Genomic DNA, 8,710 nt, shown 5'->3' on the forward strand with positions numbered 1-8,710 from the left:
AGACTGCCATCTAGAGGCCAAACTACAGCCTACATCACAAATTACAAGTCCCCGGGCCTCGTCCTATTACACCCGTACGCCAGACCGTGCGGCAGGGCAGAGCAGCTCCGGGCCAAATTCGTGCAGACACCTGTGACACAGGAAAGGACAAGGGAGGGGATGCGACAAAGAGGGAAAACCCTCGGCGAGAAGAACGATCGCAAGGACCGAGAAAACGAGGAATGAGACGATCTAGGCGAGACCGACGGTGAGCCGACGAGGCTCGAAGAACCCTGGCAGAAGAAGGACTTATTCTGAGAACCGCAAAGACGGATGCCCGAGAATCGTACGGTCAGAATGCTCTACCGCTCTTCACATTCTGACAAGTCCTAATCCGCTATAATGGATCGTTGCGGCATACAGCTGTGAATACAGCTCAGAACAAGACCTTAAAAGACATCCGACTCGACGCTTCTAAAGAGATATGCGATTCTGATGCGCCTCCGAGCTCTCGAGTCAAAGGATCGATGGTATCGGCACCGGGCCGAGGAGCGCCGAAAGCAGAGTCGCTAAGAATAACGCCCAGCGTTTCCGATAGGCATCTCAAAGGGCTAAGGCAAAAGACCTGCAACAGCAGATGCCCAAAAGACACAGAACATACAATAGAAAGGTGACACACACCGGGACTGCTCTGCTCTGCGCACCTCAGCATCGTGATCAAAAGGTGAGACTTGCCCTTTATGTGGCCTAAGGGGCCCCTTCCTGGACATCCTCACCTCCAAAGCTGACTCAAAAATCCCTCCCGGCAAGCCCTGCCCCAACACCTCACATTCATTCCCTCAGTGGATTGTAGCCCTCAACTTATCTCTCAGACATCTGGAGATGGGAATCCTCCTCAGGCACAACAGAAGGCCGGCTCACCCTCTGGGAAGCTCCTGTCGTCACCGGGCTGTCGTCTCCTAGTCAGCCACAATAAAGAAAACCAAACGTCACTACGGGAACTTAGTGGCGCATCTGCCAAAGCCCTGACAATTCCGCTACTCACCGTCTCCTAAGAAGGCCGGGGTCCTCTGGCGGCACGCTTCGGCCACGCTCCGAGGCCGACGCCGTCGTCACGGGGTATGCCTGGGTTAAAAGGAGACGAGGTATTGTGGCGTTGCTGAAACTTAAGTGGACCCTCCCTCCTCCTCCTCCCTCCCTCCTCGACTCGCCGCAACTCCACGGCCACAGATGTACCGGAAGGTACCTCGGAACAGATAATGTAACGGCTTCGTCGCAGAGTCCCGTAATACTTCCGGAGAGCTCGCGACGGTGGCGAAGCGGGTCCGTCGGCCGGTCGGCGAGGAGGTTCGGCATAAAAAAAGTGGACCCCCTGAAACACACAAATGACAAGGGATGCTTAGAGCTGTACCGGAACTTGGCACCCAAGGAATAACAAGTGGTTCTTACCACCAGTGACTTCTTACCTCGTTCACTTGACCTTGACTGCTGAGATCTGGCTTTACCTCCTAAGAACAAAGACAAAGAACAATGCTGTAACACAGCCACCGTTTACAGTTGCCCCACAAACACAAACGGCAACTGACCTTCCTGCGGGAACCCCCTCGCCCGGTCTGGGGCGCCCTGCCACGGATTTCATCCGTCTGCATCTGCAAGAAAGCGATGACAAAAGTCAGAGTCCCGCATGATAACTTAACAGCTCCAGGCATCCTATGTCAATCTAGGGATACCAGCTAGAGGCCAAACTACACCCTACATTACAGATTTCAAGGCCTTGGGACTTGTCCTACTACACCTATACACCAGACTACATGGCAGGGCAGAGCAGCTCCGGGCCAAACCCACGCAGGTACCCGTGACACAGGAAATGACAAACGAGGAGACGCAATGAAGAGAGAAAACTCTGGCAAGAGGAATGACTGCCAGGACCGAGAGAATGCGGAGCGAGATGATCTAGGCGAGACCGACGAGGCTCAAAGAAGATGCTAACGGAAGGGCTTATTCCGAGAACCGCAAAGATGGATGCCCGAGAATCGTACGGTCAGAATCCTCTACCGCTCTTTGCATTCTGACAAGTCCTAATCCTCTGTAATGGATCGCTGCGGTGCACAGCTGTGAATATAGCTCAGAACAAGACCATAAAAGACCTCTGACTCAACGCTTCTAAAGGGAGATGCGATTTCAATGTGCATCCGAGCTCATCGGTCAAAGGTCCGACGGTATCGGCACCCGGCCGAGGAACGCGGACGCTAAGGACGATGCCCGGCATTTCCGATAAGCCGGCCCCTCGAAGGGCTAAGGAAAAAGACCTAAGACGCAAGATGCCCAAAAGACACAGAACATACAATAGACAAGTGACACGACACACACCGGGACTGCTCTGCCCGCCTCGACATTGTGATCAAAAGTAAGACTTGCCCTTTATGTGGGCTAAGGGGCCCCTTCTGGGACATTCCCGCCTTCAAAGCCGACTCAAAAATCCCTCCCGGCGAGGCCCGACCCGGCACCCTGCTTTCATCCCCTCTGTGGGTCGTAACCCTCGACTTATCTCTCGGACGTCCGGGATGGGAATCCGCCTCCGGTGCAAAATAAAACTACCTCGCTGTCCGGGAAGTTCCTGCCATCTCCTAGTCGGCTACAACGAAGAAAACCAAACATCGGTACGTGAACTTAGTGGCACGTCAGCCAAAACCTGACAATTCCGCTACTCACCGTCTCCTAAGAAGGCCGGGGTCCTCCGGCGGCACGCTTCGCCCACGCTCCGAGGCCGACGCCATCGTTGCGGGGTATGCCTGGGTTAAGAAGAAACAAGGTGCTGTGGAATTGCTTGAACTCGAGGGGACCCTCGCTCCTCCTCCCTCCCTCCCTCCCCGGCTCGCCGCAACTCCTCCGCCGTTGCCGAGGCACGGAACAGAAAGTGTAAAGGCTTCATTGCAGAGTCCCATACCACTTTGGGAGGGCTCACGAGGGCGGCGAGCCGGCTCTGTCGGCCGGTCGGTGAGGGGATTTGGCGTAACGCGAGTGGACCGACTAAAACGCGCAAATGACGACGGCCGCTTAAAGTTTAGAGTACCGGCACTCGGCACCCGAGCAATAACAACTTTTTCCTTCCACCGGTCACCGCTTACCTCACTCACTTGACCTTGACTGCTGAGATCTGGCTTTACCTCCTAGGAACAAAGACAAAGAACAATGCTGTAACACAGCCACCATTTACGCTGGCCCGGCACAGACAAACGGTGACCGACCTTCCTGCGGGAATCCCCTCACCCGGTATGGGGCGCTCTGCCACGGATTTCATCCGTCTGCGTCTGCAAGAAAGCGATGACAAAAGTCAAAGGCCTGCATGAGAATTTCACGGCTTCCAACCATCTCGTGTGAATCTAGGAATATCATCTAGAGCCCAGCTACAACCTACGTTACAAATTTCAAGTCCCCAGGCCTTGTTCTATTACACCTACGTGCCAGGGTATGCGGCAGGGCGGAGCAGCTCCGGGCCAAACCCGTGCAAGCACCCGTGACACAGGAGATGACAAACGAGGAGACATAACAAGGACAGAAAACTCTCTGCGAAAAGAACGACGGCAAGCACGTCGAAGGGCTAAGGCGGACGACACGAGATGCCCAAAGGACACAGAACACAACAATAGACAGGTGACACGACACGCACCGGGATCGCTCCGCCCTGCGCACCTCGGCGTTGCGATCGAAAGCGAGACTTCCCTTTATGTGGGCCGAGGGGCCCCTTCTTGGATATCTCCATCTCCAAAGCTAACTCAAAAATCCCTCCCGGCGAGTCCCGACCCGACACCCCGCTTTCACCCCCTCTGTGAGTCAGAGCCCTCGACTTATCTCTCGGACGTCCGGGGATGCGAACGTGCCTCGGGTGAGAAAAGAAGGCCGGCTCTCGCCGCCCGGGAAGTTCCTGCTGTCGCCGGGCCGTTGTCTCTTAGTCAGATACAATAAAGAAAACCAAGATCAAAGGATGAGTTTAGTGGAAAATCGCAACAAGTCGGCCGCTCGCTCGCTCCTAAGTGCCCCTAGATGCTCAAGGCCCTGGCTTCATCCCTGGTCTAAGGCTGCGGCTGCTATTACGCTAGGCACCCAGGGTAGCGAGGGACAGAGCTACGAGGCGTTTCCGTAAACGCACGGGACGCGTTTGCGTGCCGTAAAATACATAAATGCGGCCGCCGTGCTTATGGAAAAGCCTTAAGCGGCTCCCAAATAGACGCCGTTTCCCACCGTGCCGCCTTCGAAACCCCCCTGCCGTAACTCCTAACCCGCTACCCTGCTCGCCCTCCCTCTCCCGGTCACGATCCTCAACTTCCCTATCGGTAGCCTCAATCTCGGACACCACCTATGACATGAGGCAGATCCCCTTTTGGACACAATGAATTTGCTGAGAAAATTTGAAGTATCCCACTCAACACAACCTGGAATAGCAGGAAGTTGCACTGCTCCAAAAAAAAAAAAACACCTTAGCACAAAACTAGAAATTATAAAACCACCTTACCACCCCTAAACATGCAACCCAAATGAGTGAACTTAAATACTCCCTGTGTTCAATGGTATCTTCTTCCCGATGTCTTCGAAGCCTCTGTTGCTTCAGATGCCAAAAGAACCTGCTGAAATAAGCAGAAAGAGCCCCATCACTGAAATGAGAGGAGAGCTCTTACCCCACTCACTCCCAGAGAGGGAATGACTCCCCTTGCAAAAGGCTGGGGTTAATATACCCCTGGCCGGGCCCGCCTCTCGTTCCCATGATGCCCGGGGAAAAGGGAGGAGCCAAATCCTGCAAGGTATAAAAGCCCTCCTAGGAGTTGCCACTGTTTGGCTCCTCTGACTCAAATTTGAGGTGAGTAAAGGGCTCGATAGAAAACTCTTCAGGGAAATGACAATGCTTTCTTTTTTTGCTTTTATATTGAGCAAAAGGGTGGCCGACCGGTAAGAAATCAAACTTTGTGTTTTGGGAACGCAGCTAGATAATTTGTTGCTAACTTGCATAATTATTCCTTAGTGATTACTGAGTAGTACTCCACCTGTGACTAAGTAGGGTAGAGAAGAATAGTAATTGTATTAATGATGTAACTCTCCTTGGAACCTCTAATTAGGGCTATATACATGATAAATAAAAATAAGAATTCTTAATACCCTCCTAAGTGCTATTAGGTCTGTGCCGGGCTCGCTCCCGTACGACGTTCGGTACCGGGGCTCGGGTAGGAGCGCCCTGAAATGCAATTTAAATCCTTAAATGCTCAAAAAGGGAGAGCTTCCTTTGATTAAACTCTTTAAAATGAGGAAACGGGCGGGAGTTGCCTCCACTTGAACCGATACAATGGCAAATTAATGGCTTCTCCCCTTCAATTTAATCCCCTAAGGTATTGGGATAAAAGGGGTTTTCCTCACTTTAAAACTCTCTGGCGCTGGAAAAAGGGGGATTTTTCCTCAATTCAAACCCTTAGAAAGGAGGGACAAGGGGGCTTCCCCCTCAATTTAAACCTTACAATGATGGAAAAGGGGGAGATGAAAGGGACCTCACATGCTGCCCCACCCGCTCGGGTGCCGCCCCTCGGCACGAGAGCTTTTCCCTGGGTGTTTTCTTGAAGCGATGCTCTTTACCCGGGTGCATCCGGCCGCTCCCCGGCTCCTGCGGAGTGCCGCGACCGTTGTTCCCGGAGCGTCTCTCGGGACGCCTCCGTCGGCCCCTCTCGACCGGCAGCTCCCTGCGTAGGTGTGCCCGGGGAACCCTCTGAAAGCGACCTCTGGCAGGAGCCGCCCCCTCCTCATCCGCACCGGTCGCGCTCGGCGCTGCCGTGCCTCGGAGCGGGGGGATGAGGCGGAGAAAGGTCCTGCCGGTCGTTCCTTCCCCTATGCGGGCCGTCGTCCGCCCCCGAAACGCCGGGGTGTGGGGCTTTCCTTTCCGTGGAAAAGGACCGGCCTTCTCGTCCGGGTGTACGTGGCCAAAATTGGGATCCCGCCTCCAAAATTCCCTATGTCCTAGGCTTGTACTTACCGAGGAAATTCCCCGCCGATCGCAAGCGATTACCGGTAATTGTTCTTCCGTAATCGTTACTGACTTCCGTTTCCTTTGAAGTGTTTGACGTGTCCCTCGAGGGTTTGGCCGGGTCGTTTATTTATGGCCCGTCCCGGCAGGCCCGGGCCGAACCCGAGCGCCCCCGTCACCGGTCCGCCCTGAATTTCAGTGAAATATTGATATTGTTTATAAATACTCCCTTTCCCTACTACTCGGTCTTTCCTCGTGTATCTGCAGGGAGAGGGTTTACTCCATCCTTTGATCCCGCTCGCAGTTCTCCGGCCCAAATGCCGATTCTTGCGGACACGATCTAAGCAGAAAACTACTAGGAGTGTTTGCTTTTGAAGTAAAAGTCTTACTGTACATCTGGCTGTACAATTAAAAAAAATGCATCTATTGATGGTCATTATGGGAAAGCTTTTCAGAGGAGAAAATACCCATTTTGGTAGCACAGATCCCATTTTGACAATACCGCGTTTTTGTGGGTTTGGGAATCCTGCCTGTACGAGACATCTGAAAATCGGTATTTTAAAATTTGATATTTGGAAACGGGGTCATTTTGATATTTTGGAACTTGATATTCTGCTGTTTTGAAATGGAATTAATTTGGTATTTTGGAACCTGGTATTCTGATATTTGGAAACCGGGTAACTTTGGTATTTTGGAACTTGGTAATTTGTAACGGGGTTACTTTGGTATTTCTGAACATGTTCTGGCAATTTGAAACTGGGTTACTTTGCTGCCTCTGAACGTGGTGCTCTGGTATTTTGAAACTAGGTTATTTTAATATTTTGGAACTGGGTATTGTGGTTTTTTGAAACTGTTTTTCTGGTATTTTGAAATTTGGGTTTCTATGATTTTGAACTAGGTTATTCTGGTATTTTGTTCCAAAATACCAGACAAATAACAAACAAAACAAAACCCAAAATTTTTTTGTAGGCTGGTTTTTTGGCGTATTTGTAGGCTTGCTTTTTTTTTTTTCCCCCTGTAGTGGTTTGGTCCAAAATACTCATTACTGTTTATCTGCTGTGAGATAAGAATTAGGAGAAATGCAAAACAGGCACCAAACTTGAAAGAATATAAAGAAGTTTATTAACAGACCTAAAAGAAGAAGAAAAAAAAAAAAAAAATTATACCACCTTCAGAACTCTCCTCCTACCCCCACCTTCCTCCCTTCTCCCACTGACAATGTAAAAAGACAACCCTTTAGATGTTCAGTCTGTTTACCACTTCCATAATAACCTTGTTCAGTCCATTTAGAAAGAGAAGTCTCTTCTTGCTCATGCTATGAAAACATCATCACAACGAGACAGCTGCCCACTTCCAAATATTGTTCAGTCCATTTAGGAAGAGGAGTCTCTCTGCCTGCGTGTGAGTCCTTTCCCCCGACTTTCAGCTTTTCCCGCAACTGCTTTCGAGGGTCCGCTCTTGAAGTTTTTTGGGGTACAATTTTAAGGTTGAGCCGTTCAGAAACAAAAACAGAGGCCCTTCTCCTTCCCTGGGAGCAAAGGGTCTTCATCATCTTCATCTTTAGGACTATCTCTGGGAGCATCTCTAGGGACTGAGGTTTTCTCCTTTCCCGTTTGGAGCAAAAGTCCTCATCTGGTTCATCTCTCCCTGTCCAAACTTCTCATGAAATTACAGCTGCGTCAGCATCTGCCTATCTCAACGCAGGTGCTTTTGCTCACGAGTTGAACACTCCACCCCCCATATCTTCATGAAATTACAACAGGATACTCTGATATATCATAGCTTCACAACAGAATTTCAGCTTTAAGCATCTCCTCTCTCTCTTCCCTCAGGTTTTCAGCTCTTCACAGCAATAAAAAGGGTTAATCTCACCTCGGCCTTGCAGCTTTGCAGCTGGAATGTTGAATTTTTCTTATCGCAGTGGAGAGGGGGGAGAGCCGAGCTGCTCCGGCTGCCCACGGCAAGGCAGTGGGGGGGGTTCCACGGCTGGAACAGGTCCATGGCTTCAGGATGGCCGTGGCCCGGCCCGGCCTGGCCCAAGCAGGGCCCGCAGCCACCTGTCCCAGCACCGGAAACGAGAGAGAGCTTGGAGGGGGAGTTTGCCTATTCTTAAATGTGGATCACAGAGGTGATCACAACTTTAAGTGGCTTAGAGAATTGTCCATATTCAAACTGGCCAGCTGATAGGTTCTGTCAGTTCCCAGAGGAAACTGTAAGCACCCCTTAGCAAGGACGTCCCTTCCGGGACTATGCTTGCTAACCTATGACACCCCCCGTGTTTTGTAAGATGAGCTTTTAGTGGTTTTGTAACCTCAGGGTTTGGTTTTTTTGTAATCCGCGCCTGGCAGGGACCTGGGGCGTCCCGGTCGAGTCTCTAGGCTTTGTTTGCTGTCTTCTGCTACAATTAACAGTTCCTGGCATGGGAACTGTTAAGTTGCAGACTATATGATGAGACACTTCCTGAAACAAATTAATTCCAGCTAAGTGACTCTTCCTACTCTGCGGTTCCTATACCCGGCCCGGTTTAAATCCGTACCTAGCCCGACTCTTCGGTCCTCCCGTTTCCTACCGCTCCGCTCGGGGCTTTGCACCTCACGCTCTTTCCTCCCTCGGTGGCGTCACGGCGGAACGTGGCGAGGTTTTGGCCGGCGCTTGAGCTCTCCGAGATGATCTTACCGAGAATTCTTCTGCTTTTCGCTGCGCCTGCCGCAACAACGTTTGCTCGCT

General features: G+C 51.5%; 1 long non-coding RNA gene across 1 annotated transcript; it reads right to left on the bottom strand.

Moving 5' to 3' along the window:
• Window positions 1-761: 761 nt before the first annotated feature.
• Window positions 762-3,146, bottom strand: LOC125329743. The gene is made up of 3 exons (XR_007205249.1): window positions 3,108-3,146; window positions 2,692-2,771; window positions 762-938 (listed from the first exon to the last, which is right to left on the bottom strand). It is a non-coding gene; the product is annotated as an uncharacterized LOC125329743 (long non-coding RNA).
• Window positions 3,147-8,710: the final 5,564 nt, after the last annotated feature.

The sequence above is a fragment of the Corvus hawaiiensis genome, chromosome 8, assembly GCF_020740725.1.
Source record: "Corvus hawaiiensis isolate bCorHaw1 chromosome 8, bCorHaw1.pri.cur, whole genome shotgun sequence".
In the NCBI taxonomy this organism is placed as follows: domain Eukaryota; kingdom Metazoa; phylum Chordata; class Aves; order Passeriformes; family Corvidae; genus Corvus; species Corvus hawaiiensis.